This window comes from Phoca vitulina, unplaced genomic scaffold, assembly GCF_004348235.1.
Source record: "Phoca vitulina isolate PV1807 unplaced genomic scaffold, GSC_HSeal_1.0 scaffold36, whole genome shotgun sequence".
Taxonomy (NCBI): domain Eukaryota; kingdom Metazoa; phylum Chordata; class Mammalia; order Carnivora; family Phocidae; genus Phoca; species Phoca vitulina.
This window is the reverse complement of record NW_022589739.1, coordinates 4222567-4239246: the sequence shown is the minus strand read 5'-3', so window position 1 is coordinate 4239246 and position 16680 is coordinate 4222567. Positions and strand designations below refer to the sequence as shown.

At 49.3% G+C, this 16680-nt stretch overlaps 1 protein-coding gene across 10 annotated transcripts in view; it reads left to right on the top strand.

The window, feature by feature from the left end:
• Positions 1-16680, top strand: part of ARNTL (aryl hydrocarbon receptor nuclear translocator like) — a 99689-nt gene that overhangs the window by 37048 nt on the left and 45961 nt on the right. Inside the window, exons 3-4 of one of the 10 annotated variants that reach the window (XM_032427287.1) lie at positions 10459-10734; positions 11686-11803. The exons of the other annotated variants lie outside the window; for them this stretch is intronic. The gene's annotated coding sequence lies outside the window, so the exon portion shown is untranslated. The remainder of the gene's footprint in view (positions 1-10458; positions 10735-11685; positions 11804-16680) is intronic. 10 annotated transcript variants of the gene reach the window in all.

Below are 16680 nucleotides of genomic sequence, written 5' to 3'. Positions count from 1 at the left end.
TATCGTTAATAACAACTGTGAGACGACTTTAGACAAGATACAAAGTCTAAAATGCAGTTAAAGGCCCTGAGGAGTGAGATAAGGTCTAGGAAAGGCACTTCGTGAATTGTGAATTACGTGCAGATATTGTTATTAGCACAAATATATCTTGTTGTCTGGGCTTTGGAAAAAATGAGCACAGTTTGATGATGTTAAGGCTAAATTCTTGGTTGTTTTGGCTTTTCATTTTGGAGGGAGATTTGTTAGGCCTTCCCTGGAATCTTGCTGTGTGACCCACACTGGTGCTCCTGGGTGCCAAACGCCTAAGTCGCACCTGGCGCCAGGAACCTTTCTGTGCTTGCTGTTGTTATTTGAAATGTCTTAGGATAAACAGCTAACGCATAGTAGTAGGCTAAGTTCTTAGAGATTCACTGACAGCAAATTGTGGAAATTTGCTCTGGACCTGGGAAATTCTCACTCTCAAGTGTTTTTATGCCTAGGATAGCCAAGTAATTTTAAACAATGTCTTCACAATTTGGTATGGACAACTACCCTTGTTTTCTCAAGTACGTTAGAAATATATTCCTAGTATCAACTGCTTGACTCTCATTCTATATTATTTCCCTGCCTCCTCCCATCCTTCTGAAAATAAAATTGAACGAAAATTACCCATTAAAAAAATGTAGATACTTTCGGGCAGAGGTTGGAAACTCGACTCATGGGCCATATCTGACCTGCAGGTGTATTTGGTTCAGTGTTCACGCTATTTTAAAACTTTACAGTTAGCGGCAATTGAAACTTGGTAGGTGTTGTCTAGAAATCTGGATTTCTAGCTCTGCATGAAAACCTGCAGGTCTGACAGCATGGGGTCCATCTTTCTTCATGGCAATGCTCAAAAGAGAGTGGTGGTCCCTCCTCCAGGCGCTGGTCTCTCCAGTTGGCCCCACCCTGCATCTTTACCCAGCCTGCAGATCACTGAGCTGGCAGTCTCTGCTGAACGGAACCCACACCTCTTAGACACTGCAACAATTTAGAGTTATTTTCATGAGCAACTATGCCCATAGATAGGAAGGTTATTTCACCCCGTAAGTTGACATTTTTATGAGAACCCAAGCTTCATTGAGGCCCTTTTGGATTTAGGAGAGTCACCTTCTCTCCTCCCCGTGGGATTTCCTCATTAGCAGTTTTTAAGAACTCTTCAGCCTGACCTAATAAGTCAACATAAAATATTGGATAATGCAGGATATAAATTTTGATTGCCCCTATTTAAGAGAGGTTGAAAACAAGTGAACTTTAGTTCCGTAATTTATGATGTTGTAAATTTGAACAAGACACTTAATCCTTTTTATTAGCCGTCTTATTGACATAGTTGTAATTTGGCAGAATTCCTATTGAAATAGGGGAGGGGTTTGAGATTCTCAGTCCTGGAGGCCATCCCCACCTTTGGTCCTTTCTTGGGCAAGCCCAGGAGTGCACAGGGGACCGGTGGCTGCACGCAGAGACGGGAGAGGAGGTGGTTACTTTAGGGGATTCCTTGCAAACACTGAAATTTTAAAAATCATTATTATTCTATGACCTTTTAGATCTAGTTTTTGTTTCTGTCATCAGGAAAGAGTATACACTTGTAACAAATGCAGACAACACTGAAGTGCATTCACATGAAGGAAGAAAGTCTTCATGACTTCCCCACCCCCGACTTTCTCCAAAAATAGGTACTTCTGAGACTTTGTTGGGTATAGTCCTGGACTTTATTTGCTCGGTGCTCCCCCTCCCTCGTTTGCCCTTATCCCCAATATACGCATTTTTACTTCTTTTTTTTTTTTTAATTTTTTTTATTTATTTAATTGACAGAGAGAGACAGCGAGAGAGGGAACACAAGCAGGGGGAGTGGGAGAGGGAGAAGCAGGCTTCCTGCCGAGCAGGGAGCCCGATGCCGGGCTCGATCCCAGGACCCTGGGATCATGACCTGAGCCGAAGGCAGTCGCTTAACCAACTGAGCCACCCAGGCGCCCCTGCATTTTTACTTCTGTTTTGTAAAAATGGAATTTCTCTCTTCGTACGGTTCTGTGACTTTCAGTGGCCACCTCCCAATTATTGTGGTCATCTTTTCAAGTTGATATGTACAGGGAAATGTGCCATATTATTTTTGACAGCTGTACCCCATGGTGTGGATACATTTCAGGTTTATTGCATCATTCCCGTACTAGCAGACACCCAGGTTCCGATCTTTGGCCATTGCACCAACTGCTGCTGCAGCCGTGGCCGTGCCCACTTGTGAACTTCTGCGTGAGATTTTCTGTGGTGTAGATACCAAGAAGTGGGACTTCTGGCTTAAATAGCTTGCATTTAAAATTTGAATCAGTATTGCCTAATTGCCCTTCCAAAAGCCTGGACCAATTCATGCTCCTCCCAAGAGTATCCAATTATGGCGTTAATAATCTAGCTTTTTTTGCTTGAGCACATAGAAGAAAAGTAAACTTCAAAAAAGTCACACATGTGCCGTCTAAATGACACATTTGTCTTAGTCTATAGGTTTAATTAAATGAGTTTCATGTTTTGATTTTGGTGATGGTTATCGTCTTACACGATGACAAAAATGCTCCTCAACCGTTGTAGCCAATTTAATTATTAAATACTTAAGGGGGACCTGGATGGCTCAGTTGGTTAAGCATCCGCCTTCGGCTTGGGTCATGATTTCCGGGTCCTGGGATCGAACCCCGTGTCGGGCTCCCTGCTCAGTGGGGAGTCTGCTTCTCCCTCTCCCTCTGCTCCTCCCCCCTGCTTGTGCTCTCTCTCTCTCTCTCTCTCTCAAATAAATAAATAAATAATCTTAAAAAAAAAAATGTATTTAAGGATCGTAGTTGTGCCAGGTAGCCTCTGGAAGAGTAACAGCCAAATCACAGCTTCCTTTTCCAGGGCTCTCCCAGGGCTGCTTGGGTTTACCCCAGAGCCCTCAGTACAGAGGCTGGGTCAGCATTTACACGGGCTGCAGGTGAGGTAGTGAGGTACCTGAGGTTCCCAGCACCCCTTCTTTACATCTGAACACCCTTTTACATGGACAGATTCTTCCTACATGTATTATCTCATAGTGTCCCTCCCTACAACCTCTCTGTGAAGCCAGCATTCCCCTCTTCCCCCTCTTTATACCTGGGGACACTCAGGCCCAAAGAAGATCTGCCGTACGAAGTGTGGCATGGCTGGTAAGGAACAGTGCCTTGAACACAGGTCTTCTGACTCCAAGTGTGGTGGAGTCAAACCCCTGCGAGGCTGAGATGTAGCTTTTTGCCTACAGTACATCATGGAAGTTTCCTTTACTGAGCTGGAGGTGGAGAAAGGAAAAGGAAGGGACATTCCCAGACTTCTGTGGTCACTTATGCCCACAGCTTTCTCCTAGCAGTGCTGACACTCATGATCATGTTCTTGAATGTTTCCCCAGCAATTGGGAAAGATCTGTGAATTCTCGACCAGGGGACTTAGCTGATCACACGTGGCTGAGAACCGCTGACCCAGAATGTATCTCCTTCTCAGACAGGATGGGTCTGGGGAGGTGGTCGACTTACCACGTGCTAACTGCCTGCGAAAATTTTGAATTCTGTCTTCTCCAGAGGCATCCTCTCTGCCTCTCTGACCTGGTGTTTGGCTTTTGCTACCAGATTACCGTGTGTTGGCCAAAGCTCCTTAGCACTCACCTTACTGATGAGCCTGTGGGGAGATTTGATGCCCAGACCATTCATCCTTCCAGGATGCCCTCAACTTCGTTAGACCCATGCAGGGGGGCTGGTCTAGTGAAAGCAGGGATCTGGAGTCTGATAGACCTGGGATCAAATCCTTGACTCATCACTTTTACTAGCAGTATGAAACTTTGGCTGTTGACCTCACCTCCCTGAGCCTCAGTGTCCCCTTCTACAAAATAGGGATAATAATTCTCTCATGGGGCATTTTGAGGAATACATGAATTAAGATTTAAAAGGTGCCTATGTTCAGCACAGAATGGATACTTATAAATGTCAGTCCTGGCTCTTTTTCCTGCAATAGAGAGAAGGTTCTCCTCTGGGGATGCTCCAAACTGCAGGCTGCTGGCTGGGGATCCTGGGGCCAGAGGAGGGCCACCAAGATGACTCATACACGATGTGTACTCTCAGGAACTCACTATTAGGTAGGGGAACCCAATACGCAGACACGATGTGATGTGTCTGTTGGTAAGAATCAATTAACAGAGCAGAGATTAATTAACCTGGGGTGAGGGGGAAGAAGTCATCAAACAAGTAGGGTATTGAAGATTGAATAGGAGTTTGATGGAGATGATAAGGCGATAGATAATGAACAGCCAACTCTGTTCATTAGCCATCAAGTTACAATATATGTTAACTTCATTGACTCTTACCAATACACTGATATATTCACTCATCCTCTCTCTTTTCCTTTTTCCTCTCCTCTGCCTCCTCACCTTCTCCCCTCCCAGCCCTAAGATACTCAGCCACTCAAAATTTCTCAAAGAATTCCTTTATGCTTTGGTAAATCCTCAGAGGACTGATGCTCCTTTACTCTGCAAAGTTTTTACAAGAGCGCTGGTATAGCTCCCTTCTTTCCATCCCCTTTTTTCCTACAGTATGAGTAAGCTCTTTTGCTTTCTCAGCAGTGAACCAACTACCAGCCATTTGATGCTCGCCGCGTCACTCCCGTATACCAGGGGCATGTGTCATCCCGTTTAGCAGCCAGAACAACTTTGGGAAACAGGGACTCTTTACAGATAAAGAAATGGAGGCTTAGAGAGGCTGATATGCTGATTCTTACACAAGTCGGAGAGCCACGGTTCCACTGCGGGCTTCTTTCCCCTGGCCTCCACTGCTTTGTTCAGTGCCTGGCACACAGTAGGTGGGCAGCGAACATTTGTCCCAAGGAACGAGAGAACTGCTACCCACGCATCTGGTCTTGTAACCCTCCTGGGGCAGTGACAGAGCTCCTCACTTAGTGTCCCATTTATTAGTGGGGGTCCCAGAATCACATAGCAGTCATCATTGACACAAAAGACAGTTTCCCATTCCCCTTGCTCTTATTTCTAGGGTACATGTAAGCAGATAGGTTAGACTGTTAAAGCTTTGTGTTTGGCTTTATCTCTGCCCTGTAAGAAATATCTGGCAGAGTGCAGGTGCAGTGCTCCCAGAGCCCGGCCCGGGGTTCGGGGGCTTGGATTCCAGCTTCCGTGCCACTGGTGACTCCCCAATAACAGCGGGCACATCACACCCCTCTCCAGAGTTCCATTTCCTCCGCACGCTCTGGGGCTTCCTGGGTCCCTAAGGCTCCTGGCTGCTCTCCGAGCTGGTGTGATAGGGGGAGGCTGTGGAATGTGCTGGAAGGAACATAGGCAGTGGTTTCGGGAAGACGTGACTGAATCCTGGCTCCGGTACTTCCCAGCCCTGTGACCTTGGGCAGATCACCTAACCGCTCTGATACTCGTGGTTTATATCTGTAAAAGAGCGCCAGGAGGACCTGCTTCCAGGCTCACTCTCGCGAGAACAGGAGGCCATGTGAACGAGGGCGGTTTCCTTCCCTCTGTGTCTGACGCCTGAGTGCTTTGGGTTTGGACTCGCTGGGTGTTTCTGCAGTGAGACCCAAGACACGTTTCTCCGGTGCGGTGGTGTTCGTGACACCTCGCAACACCCCGAGATACTCAGCCCTTAGATCTCTTGAAGCTCTTTTGTATTGTTAGGAAACTCCTGGAGGGCAGGCACCATTCTACCCCATGGAGCTGGGCTACTGCCGCAGGGGCAACACCTGGCTGTTCCCCGTTTCCCTCGCAGACCGCGGCCGCGGTGTGCGTCACTGCGCACGCGTGTACTTTCTTGTGTGCCTCGTTACAGAGAGGAGAACTGTGTTCGTTTAGCAGTTTGCCACGCGCAGGCCTTATGTTAGGAGGGGATTGCAGAGAGGAATAGTCTCACGGTCACTGCCCTCAAGGAGCTCACAAGGAGGAAAGGTGCAAATAGGGGTGACCCAAGGCCATCGGGGCATGCGCCGGGGCACCGCAGGAGAAGGGAGGGCTGAGGGCAGTCAGGAGGGCCTTTAGACAAGAGGTGCCTTTTGAGCAAGTCTTAAGAGACGAGTAGGAGTCTACCCTAGAGAAGTGCAGACAGAGCATTCCAGGCAGGGGGAGCCACAGAGCGGAGGCCAGAGCCTAGACGAGGTGACGCCTGGGGGCGGGTCTGGAGCTGGGGCCAAGAGGTGGAGGACCTGGTGGTCATCCGTGCGGTGATGAGCTCAGACCTTTCTCCCGAGCCCCAACCCACATACCCGCTGCCCACTCCAGCATCCACACTTTGATGTTTCATGGGCATCCCAGACCCAACATAACTCAACACAGGTCTTGATATTTTTTCTTAAAAAGAAAAAAAAAAGGCAAAGATATGACTCCTCCCCCATCTTCCCCATCTTACATGGCAGGCCCATTTCCCTGGTTACACAGGCCCAACATGCAGGCGTCGTCTTGGATCCTGCTCCTTCCCTGGCACCTCACTGCTTGGGTTGTTGATAGCTGTTCCATCAGAGTGTATCTTGAAAGCCACCACATCTCCCTACCCTCATCCAGATGTCGCCCATCTCGCAGCTAGTCTCCCTGTTTCTGTTCTGGCCCCACTGCTATCAGTCTTCCACAGAATCAGGCAGAGTGACCTTTGAAAAAGTAAATCAGATTGTGTCATGTCCCTGCCAAAACTCTCCAATGGCTTCCTAGCATCCTTGGAATAGAAGCCGAACTCCTTGCCATGGCCTGCCAGCCCATCCTGCTTCTCTGGTCTCATCACTTAGCACTCTTTGCTCTGCTCACTCCATCCCAGCTGCTGTGTCTTTCTTGCTGTTCCTCTTTCTTGCCTCAGGGCCTTTGCATTTACTGTTCTCGGCCTGAATCAGTCTTCCCCAACATCCCTGCCTGGCTGACCTTCATTCCATTTTGGTCTCTGTTCAAATGAGGGTGGGGGGGGACAGAGAGGAATGGACTTACGGTCACTGTGTTCAAGGACTAAAAATGCACTGTCCTACTCCACCCCTGGCCCCATCACTCGGCCCGCTTACCTTGCTTTATTTCTCTTCATTAGCACTCATCACTACCTGCCTTTATATGATAGATTTATTTGTCTCCCTTACTGTTTGTCTTACCCTACTAGAATGTAAGTCCCTGAGGCTGGGTGCTTGTCTTACCTGTCTCATTCACCACTCCATCTCCAGGACATAAAACAGAGCCTGGCACCCAGGAGGTGATCATCACACATTAGATTGGTGAGGGGAAAAAAAAAAAAATGAATGAATTAATGCAAGTGAAGACTCTGGCGTTTATTCTGTAGGCAGTGCAAATCTAGTAGACATCTTTCAGGAGGTGAGTGACGTGGTCAGCACTTTTATTTTAGAAAGCCAGCTGGTGGCAGTGTGGGGGCTGGACTGTAGGAGGAGGCAGCAGAACTAGTTAGAGGCAGTTAAAATGGTCCAGGAAATTGATGCTGAGTCCTGGGTAGGGCTGTGGGCATGGCGGAGAGGGGACCGATGACAGGGTGTGAAGGCCTTTGAGGATCTTTGGTTCCTGTTGGGGTAACTTGGTACAGCAATTCCTCTATCAGAAATACAGGAGGTAAGCTGGTCTGGGAAGAGGCTAGCAATCCTCTGTGGAGTTTTTTCTCCTCAAGCAAATGTCAGCTCTGGGAGGCACGTTCTCTGCGGTGCCGTTGGCTCTCTGAGGAGCGACTCTGCTGCTCTACAGAGTCCCCTGTTCAGACGTTCGGTCAGAGTGTAGTCAAGATGGCGGTATCAGTGAGACCGATTCTTCTTCCTGCAGACGTGCCCTTTGCTCTTATACACTATAACCCCACTAGGTCTTTGGTTCCTTCTTGCAACGAGTACTTTTCCTCATATTTAACTCCCAAGGAGACTTGCTCTGACAAATTCTCTTCTCTTTGAGAACGCCTCTGCTCCACCCATGTCCCGGACAGGGTTTACCAGTAACGTGGGGGTTCGGCATCTCCCTTACCACAAACACACACGGGGACTCCTCTCCCTGGGGTGTTAGAGAGTCAGGTTGTCGGTGGGCATATATTCGTAGCCCAGGAAGAGCCATGCTGTTTGGTACTGCAGCCTCTTGAAAACTTTCTTTTGGAGCTTGAATTATTCCTTCTTCCAGAAGTCCCCAGTCCTCTCCAACTCGCAATGAAAAGCCTTTCATCTCTGAGTAAATACATTCCTAGCCATCCTGCTGAGGTGTCCCCTCTCTGTTCCTCACTGAGAATATGCCAGCCCAGGCTCTGAAGCCTTGGTCCAAAGTTCCTAATCCTGTTTGTCGAGCCCCGTGCAGTGAAATGCACCATGTGTACTGCCAGATGCCCACCTCCCACCGTCCTTCTCTCTCCCAAAGGTCCAGATGCCATTACATTACATTAATAGCTATGCCGTCAAGCTCCTGAGTGCCAGGTACTGTGTTAAACACTTCACATGCATTCTGTCTCACCCTTCCCACCCTGCCAGGGTGAGTATTATTAATCTTTTTACAGATGAGGAAACTGAGACTTGGCAGTGCAGTGGAGTTAAGAGCAGGGGCTTAGAGTCCCGACAGACCCAGGTTTGAATCCCCACTAACTGTGGACCTTGGGCATGCTACTGAATCTTTTTAACCTTCTTTTTCCACATCTAGAAGACAGAATCGAGAGAGGGGTCATGTGTCACTGTGAAAAGTAAACAACATGTGTTATCTCATAAGCATAGAAGCGTTTGTCTGCTATACTCTAGACTTTGTGCTGCCAGTAAGTAATAGCTCATCGTAGATATTATTGTCTCATTGTCGTGGTCCTCGCCATTGTCGTCATCTTCACCGTCATCGTCATCATCCCTCAAGGCTCACGTCTCAAGGCTACATGACTAGTACGTGGGTGGGGTCGGGATTGAACCTAGCCCTGCCTGGCTGCCAAGCCCTTGTTCCGTCTCCTGTCCCAGGCTGTTGCTCCCAAGTTCATGCTGCCTAAGACTTTCTGTCCCTGAGGTTGCTCTCTTGGTCTTTTCTGGTTCTGCCTGGGCACTGGGCTCAAGCTGGAGCTCAGAAGTTCCTCAGTGCCTTCTGGCCAGTGACCTCATTTCAGTCATTGACCTGAGCAGTCCCAGTGGCCAGGCTGTTCGGGCAAGAGCTTGGACAATTTTCCCTGATTGTCCATGTCATCTTGTCTACTCTGCAAGCCAGGGGGGCTCCCCATGTCGTTGTTTATGCCACAGGATTATCCAAGGAAAACAGGAGTGGCAGCAGAAAGGGCTGGTGGGTGTCCCTGCCTTTCGGGGTCACAGATCATTTTGTGAATCTAGTGACATTTATGGAGCCTCCCTCCAAAAAATGCGCATGACAGAGTCTCACAAGACCAACATTGTTCATGAGACATTTGCTCTGAAGCCCCCCCAGAAATTCTAGCTCAGAAATTCAGAATCAGAAGGTTAGCTTATGGGCTTGTCTGTCATCTTACCCCCACTCATTCACAATCACGAAGGGCTTCCAGTGTCTGTAGGGTGTTTGTATTCACACGTTGCTAGGCCATCCTGGTAGCATTTGGAAAAACCTGTTTTATCGATACCATTTGCCATTTTCATTTCTTTCCCGTATTTGAGAAGTGTATCTACACACTAGAATTGGCTGGCCGTTTTGATGAGACTGACCTGCTGACTTAATTCAAGCCCTAGCCTGCATCTAGCAGACAGCCTGGGGAGGCGTTTTGGCCCCCAGTATCAGACTAATAGGAATTGTACTGTGATACACAGCTTATAAAGGTGCATATGCTTAGTTTCAGCAGGGTTCAGTGTTCCAAATTCAGGTAAATGTAAATCTCTACTTTTCAATTTTAAGATTTTTGAAATTTCAATCTTAAAAAGTGTGCTTCCTTTCTTTTTTTTTTTTTTTATTCCAGTTTTCAAGGTGTGGGTATGGGGGAAGGCACATGCCAAGCCCACTTTATAGTCTTCTAACTTGCTCACAGGCCTCTCTCTCCTTGGAAACTTTCCAGCAAATTATGGAGTAAGCCTGCTGATTCTCACAGCAATAGGAGTCACGGGTGTCCCTGCCAATGGCGTCTCCCCTGCCTGCCTGGCCTCCCGAGCTCCACAGAAGGGAAGGAAGGAACCTTCCATAATGGGGGCTCAGGAACCCTTCCTCCACCCTGGCTGTGCGTCTGTGGTGCTGATGCCCTCTGCAGACAGCGGGGGCGCTGAGGTCTGGGGACACAGGAACCGAATCTGTCATATATTAGATCATTTGATGTAAAGCTTTTTCTGATACATAGTTTTTCCTCTAAAGTTTTTCCCCTTTGCTTTTTCTAAATTATAAAAGCAACAGATGCTCACTTCAAAGCCAGGATTAGAACTTTTCGCGCCTGGCTTGGAATTCCAGCTCCATGAACTCATTAGATGTGCAGCCCTGGGAAAAACACACACCCTCTCTGAGCCTTGATTTTCTCATTGTTACAGAAGAGGTAATGATTTCACCTCATCACACTGCCGTGAGCACCGAGGGAGATTGGTCCATAGAATGCTCTTCCGGAGGTTTGGCGTGGATTCGTTTCGTTTCCTCAGTGAATATTTGTTGAGCACCTGTGAACCAGTCACCATTCTAGTTGCTCTGGAAATATTCGAGAACAAGACAGAGGGGGTCTCTGCTCTCATGATGCTCACATTCTAATCCGAGGAGATGCAAAGAAATGAGACCATTTCAGAAATTAAGAAACGAGAACCCACAGGTGGTGGGTGAGTCACAGGAAGGGCCACTTTATTTTTATTTATTTTTATTTTTTAAAGATTGATTTATTTTGGAGTGTGGGGAGAGACAGAGAGAGAGAATCTTCGGCAGATTCCCCGCTGAGCGCAGGACCCCTCCCCCCGCCCCCGCACCGTGAGGGCTCAATCTCACAACCCTGAGATCGTGACCTGAGCCGAAGTCAAGTCGGACGCTTAACTGACTGAGCCACCCAGGTGCCCCAGGAAGGGCCACTTGAGACTGGACAGCCAGAGGAGACCTCTCTGACGAGGCTCCATGCTTTGTGACCTCCAAGTCCCAGGCTTTCCAGCTTTGAACAGCTCTCTCCCTTAAAGTATAGGTCCCAGTTTTGAATTTGGAAAATCTGACCACAGAGCACATATCCGTTCTCTTTGGGGGCGGCCTTTCTTTACCCATTGGCTCCACATTCAGAGCGTGAGCTTCTGGGGCTGGAGCTGTGGCACAGGGCCTTTTGCTCCAAGAGGAGCGCTCACCTAGTGGAGCTGACACTGAAGGGAGGAGGGAGGGTGATGAGTTTCTAGCCGGAGCCCATTTTGCTCCAGTGCTGCTTTGAGCATTCTGGTTTCTAAGGAACTGGAAGTAATTTCTCTCTCAGTGAGACTGTGGCACTCTGCAATCTCCGGATTCTCTGCCTGCAGTGTTTTAAGGGCTGGTTGGGGCCACAGAAGCCGGCCAGCCGGGGCCGCCCCAGCTCGTGCATTGGCATTTGAACCACAGAGCGTCAGCCTGACACCCAGTATCATCCCTCCCAGGGTAGAATATGGGTTTTTAAGTGACCGGCTCAGTCTGCTGCACTGAACAAGAGGGACCCAAACTGATTAGTGAGGAAAGGTGCCGAGCAGAAGGGCGGGCTGCCTGTGACTCACCTGTCATGTTCCCAGCTGACCTACTTTAATTTGACCTTGATTTGCTCGGTGCAGTTGGTGCAGTTAAGAGACACTGTCGTGAAGGCCCTTCTGCCGCCTGACTTGAGCCCAGCATGTGACGGCCCAGGATCGCCTACGTACACATGACCCAGGCAGATGGACGGATGGACAGGTGGTTAGTTTTTCATTTACCTCTGAACTGTAATTCGATCACAAGGAAAGGGCTTAATTTCAAGAAAATGGAACAATTATTTCAGACTAGATACGGTGCCAGAGCAGCAGGCCTTCCTCCTTGCTGCCGGGCGGCTTAATCAGGAGGTGGCCTAGATGGCGGCCTTTCAAGTGGGTCCTTGCAGTAGCTTGGCAACTGGTACAGGGTCATAATTGGAAGAATTTGGCTCTGAGTGTCTGTGGGTGTTTACAGTGCACTATAGGGCAGGGCTTCTTTTATTTATAGAATATTGTGAGCAACAAGCAGCAGAAGGCTGAAAAGCCACTAAATCTCGATTTATTTTTAACAAATTCCATTTTTCCCCTCATCCCAGAAGGAGAACTGAGTTATTAAAAAACAGTAAAAAATACATCATCACAGAGCATGCCATATCTAATTATGGGGTTGCCAGCGTCGGCCTGCAGCCACATTTTAAGGGCTTTGTAAATCAGCCATCCATTCAATCTGTGAACTTATATGACTCCTATTCTTCATTTAGATGTAGAGCGAAATTATTGGCAAGTGAGTGCTGATCAGAAAAAGTTCTACACTGTCTAAATTAAGAGATGGAATGTATAAATATAGAAGAGTGTACTTATGTTCTCAAAGGGAGATAAAATCACTCCTCCTTGTCCATTATGCTTAGCCATACAAGCACACATCCCATAGCACTGAATACCCGAGAGAGGTCCTCGATACCCGCAATGGCGGATCTGCGCCGCTCAAAGGAGCTGTCCTGTGATATCTTGCTGAGTGATTATTACCCACACAAGCATGAAAGACACGAATCCAGTGCTTTGTGGCCTGCGTTCTCATAGTGTCTGAGAGCTGGACAAGACTTCAGGGGCCCCTAGCTCAAGTACATCCTAGTCTAGGTGGGGAAGCTGAGGCCCAGAGAGGAGAGTGGCTTTCCCGGGGCCCCACAGCGGGTCAGGGCAGAGCGGGGCTGGGGCTGTGGTCCCTAGGCTCTCCCCTAACAGAGCCCTCCTGTGCCAAGCTCGGAGCCAGTGAACTAGACAGATCAGATTTCTATCCTGCAGGGTTCACAGTCTCAGACAGACATCAAGACAGTCCAATAGTCACCATCTGCTTAAGTAGACAGGGTTGTGTGAGTACAACAGCCGGCCAGACGAGTGGGGGAGATGGTGAGAGGGGGTCCTGGGAATCTGTGTCTTTGGACACTAAGGCAGAGGTCAAATCAGCCGCTCTCTGGCCCATTTGGAAAAGCTTTATGGATGCTGTAAAGTTTCTAAAGGAAGAAGGTACAGCGCGTTTGCTGAGTATTGGGGGAGGAAGAGTATGGCGGCATGGCAGTGCCAGGGAAGGTGGATATGGTGGTCTGGGAGGAGCCCTGAAAGTGGATCATTGAGGAGATCTCATGGGAATACCAAAGGGAGTGCAAGCCTGGAGCACGGGCCAGGGACAGATGGGTCTGAGTGCTGCAGAGTGCTCTGGCCCAGACTGGGATGGCATGCGGGTGGCGTGGGCACGGCCATTCCCAGTCCTCGGGCTCCCAGTTACTGCTCATGGTGGCTTCTTTCCGACACTCAGAATCCTTTGTACAGCTCTCCAGGCAGCCAGTATCCACGGGCTAGAGCTGGCCCGGGAGCTGCACCCTGTCTCTGCCTTGCCCTGGGCTAATGGCCCTGCACGGTGCCTGGCCAGAGTGCGGCACTCTTGGGGGTTAGGTCTCTTTTTGTGGCTGGGAGGAGGCAGAGGGAGTGAGAGAAACCTTTATGAGGAAGGATGGACTGTGGAAGCTTCTGGAAAAGTCACCTCTTTTTTTTTTTTTTTTTTTAAAGATTTTTTTTTTTTTAATTTATTTATTTGAGAGAGAGAGAATGAGAGAGAGCAAGCACATGAGAGGGGGGAGGGTCAGAGGGAGAAGCAGACTCCCTGCCGAGCAGGGAGCCCGATGCGGGACTCGATCCAGGGACTCCAGGATCATGACCTGAGCCGAAGGCAGTCGCTTAACCAACTGAGCCACCCAGGCGCCCGAAGTCACCTCTTGGCAGTGCTGGAAGCCAGTGGTTTTAGAGGATGTGAGTAGGCCCGGAGGGGGGTGCCCGGGGCCTAAATTAAGGCTGTAGCAGTCAGCATGGAGAGGGGCAAGTGGGGAGGAGAGCTTACAGGGAGGAAGCAGCAGTGGGGGTTAGCTGCAGACAGCCAGCCAACCAGAGGGTGAAGGAAAGCCACGGGCTGGGACAGGAACCCACTAGGCAGAGGAGGTTCGTGGTGGGGAGAGAGCAATGAAGGCCTTCCCGGCAGATCCAGCGAATTGGGGGCCTGAGTTACTCAGGCTGGGGCCTGTGGAGTATTGAGAACCTTCTCTCTGAAAGGAGATGTTCTCTGTCTTCCTGCCCTATAAGTTCCTAACCGCTCCAGACAGCGGTTCTCAAAAATATTTGCAGGCGGGCACCTGGGTGGCTCAGTTGGTTAAGCAACTGCCTTCAGCTCAGGTCATGATCCTGGAGTCCCGGGATCGAGTCCCACAATGGGCTCCCCGCTCAGTGGAGAGTCTGCTTCTCCCTCTGACCCTCTCCCCTCTCATGCTCTCTCTCACTCTCTCTCTCTCAAATAAATAAATAAAATCTTAAAAAAAAAAAAAATATTTGCAGGCCTTTCCAGGAGGTGCAAAGAGTTGGAAGTCAGTACATAGGATGTCTCTGGTGTCATCTCCATGAATTGTTTTTCCTTAATCTTTTGATACCTCCAGCTGCTGATCTGCGTTTGAGCCCTCGGAGCCGGGCACCTGTGAATGAGCAGTTAGCAGTTGTACAGGAAATACCTGAGAAGGAGCTCATGAGCTTGAGTCTCAGAATCTTGTATTTTTTCTTGCATTTGTGTCGTAGTTTTTATACAGTCTGATAATTTTTCAATGACAAAATGTTTTCTACTTTTTAAAATTTTTCCATTTTTGTAGTTTATAAAGGTGGTAACATTCATGATGGAGGATACTTCCCGAATCAGTTTTCAGGGAGCAGATTAGCCCCTTCCTCCCTCTAGTTGCCTGCTCCTGGCCGTCTCCCCGTGTCCCAGCATCTCCTCCTGTGTGCAGCTCAGCCCAGGAGACCAAGGACACCCAGGCCAAGGGCTTGTGTCAGTAAAAGTTTCGGTGGTAAAGAACATTGAAACCTTGCCAGAGAGATGGCTGGGAAGCTGCCTGTGGAGCTGGCCAATCTGATGACTTCGTACTGTGTGCCCCAAATAACAGTGGCTTTAGTAATTGATGCTGTCTTTAAATTCTCCAAAGTAAGAAAATGTTGATAGTTTGTTGCCACAGCTCTGTCATCTCACCCTTTCCGGGAATCACTTTGCTAGGCACCCAGCAGGTGTTCAGGAAACACTGTTGAGTTTCATGGAGCCATTGCTGGTCATGGCCACCAAGCCTCTCCACTCCATGGTGTTCTGAGACAATGAAGTGAAAGTCCTGAAGGTTGTGTGCACGAAGACAGTCCGAAGTCCCTCCTCCTTCCTTCAGGCTGATGGGCCACACCCTGGCTATCAGCACTTACTTGCTCGTTATCGGAGTGATAGAATGGTCCTGTGGGAAGGGGCGTCAGGGGTCACTGCCCCTGGCCACTCTCCTGGGCAGGAAAACTGCATGTGTACTGTTCAGGACAGGAAGGCAGGCCCCTGACCCCCTCAGGAACCCGCACACCAGGCATCCTGCTCCCCCTTTGTGGACATGTCTGCCTGTTCGAAAATCCTTCTTTATTCTAATCCAAAGCTGCCTCTTGGCTCTGTTTCCCCATTGACCTAGGTCAGCCCTTTGTAGCAATATGGAACAAAGGCCCGCGGGTGTGGCATGGTTCCACTTTTGAAGTTTGGAAGTAGTGCTCATGGACCCCTTCCCCTCACTCCCCTCCCCCCCTTTATCTCCCTTGCAGGGTGTATGTTCTGCAGGGCTCTCAGCTGTTCTTTCTGTGACAGGACAGTCAGTATTCATTTCAGCCATAGGCAACCCTGAGTGCTCACCTTGGGTCAGGCACGGTTCTAAGCTCTTACATGAATGTCTCTATTACTGCCTACAACCACTCTGTGAGGTGCCTACTGTCAATATCCTCATTTTACTCATGGGGAAACTGAGGAATAGAGGTCCGATCCTGTCCAGAGCCGCACCAGTAAGCAGCAGGGCAGAGGTGGGGACCCATGCGGTCTGGCGCTTGCGCTCCTGGCTGAGGGGCTATTCTGTCTCGCACCCCGAGCGCTCACAGTGAGCTCGTGGCACACGAGACTGGGGCTGGCCCTACTTTGACTTTTTTGCAAGAAATCATTTGACCGGAGCCCCAGTCGGACCCTTTTCTGTGAAACCTCCTCAGAGATTGTGTGCACACAGCGGACAACCAGGCAGAGGCCTGTGCACTGTCATCAACAAATGGGTTCATCCGAGCTCTGCCAGGCCCCATGGGGTGCATTCGGATCAGGGTGACAAATAGGGGCTGTGTACATTTGCTTTTCCTGAACATGAAGTCTGATGCAATGGGTTCCTTGTTCAAAGTGCTTAGTCACGGTTTTGTGGCCAGAAAGCAGAGGGAGAAAGGTGCCTAAGGACTATCAGACAGGACCCCCTCTTCAAGCACCTGATCCAGTGTTCAGTCCCACAGGACAGCCCCGGCAGTTATGGGGCGGAGGGACATGATGCCCACCTGCCCGCCAAAGCTGGATGGTAGGTGCCAAATACACATTTTTCTGAAATGCATAAGTCAGGAGGGGTTTTTAAATGTGCAGGAGAGAGGGAGGGGGTCAGGGCCGGTCTGGCCTGGGCTGGAGGGCTGGCGCTGCCCCTGACCAGCTGTGTAACAAGCTGCCGGCCACTTGTGGTCTTGGTTTCCTCT